Source organism: Adiantum capillus-veneris, chromosome 15 (genome assembly GCF_014529385.1).
Source record: "Adiantum capillus-veneris isolate H3 chromosome 15, ASM1452938v2, whole genome shotgun sequence".
Classification (NCBI taxonomy): Eukaryota; Viridiplantae; Streptophyta; class Polypodiopsida; order Polypodiales; family Pteridaceae; genus Adiantum; species Adiantum capillus-veneris.
The window spans coordinates 71,062,438-71,063,634 of NC_140945.1; positions in this window are offsets into that span (position 1 = coordinate 71,062,438).

Consider the following 1,197-nt stretch of genomic DNA (forward strand, 5'->3'; position numbering starts at 1 on the left):
TTCCTGAAGGGTCTCTCTCTCTCTCTCTCTCTCTCTCTCTCTCTCTCTCTCTACACACACACACACACACACACACACACGTGTGTGTGTGTGTGTGTGTGGTGAAAATGTGCATCGACATGCGTACACATAATGGAGCCTCAAAGACACATTCAACCTTGCAACCGGTTTTTAGAGTCCAGATATCATGGCTGTAGAGTGTTGTTGTTGTTGTTTTTTTTGGGTTGGGGGGGGGTGGGGGGGGGGGGGGGGGGGGGGGGGGGGGGGGGGGGGGGGGGGGGGGGGGGGGGGTTTTTAGTTATATTGTATATTGTTGTAAATGCCTATATCATGGCTTACAATAGCTCTCACTGGATATTAAATTTCTTCATAATTTAACATTTAGATTACTAACTGCAAATTTTATGGGCACGAATGACATGTTGACACCCTACCCTACTTTCCCTTTGCATCCAACCTTAAATAGCTGAAGTGGCAAGATTTGTGGTAGTCTCCAAAGGTATCCAAAGTAGAGCTTGAATATGAGATCATTCAACTAGCATAAGATCTCTCTCTCTCTCTCTCTCTCTCTCTCTCTCTCTCTCTCTCTCTCTCACACACACACACACACACACACTCACACACACACACACACACACACACACACACACACACACACACACACATCCCCTATAGCTCAACCTCTATGACTTTCACAATAAAAAGAAGGAGACATTCACTTAAAAAGTTTTGAAAAGAGATTGAGACTTGCAAATGGACTAATACCTCTGGCTATATTAAGCACAAAGATGGAATCATACAAAGAAAAAGACCGCTCTTCAATCGAAATTGTCAAGTGTATTAGACTACCCACCATCTTTCTATATATGGTAGCGTTCTCAAAAAAACACCCACATTAGCTTGCATCTTCAAATTCTCATCCAAAGACATAGAAACAGGCTTACAATCAGCCATACAATACTTTGACATCATATCCAATGCACATTGCCTTTGTGACAACCTTAAGCTCTCTTTCATGTGCTTATTTCTAATGGTCTAAGACCAAGGGGTGGACTAGCATAATGATCTCCTACCAATCTCCCTACTGATGGGAATGGGATCGTGCTAGCTATGGTGGATGAAGGAGAAACATTATGCACACAAGTGAGTGTGTATTGGCTAGATTATCACTCAAGCGAATTAGGTTCCAAGTTCAAT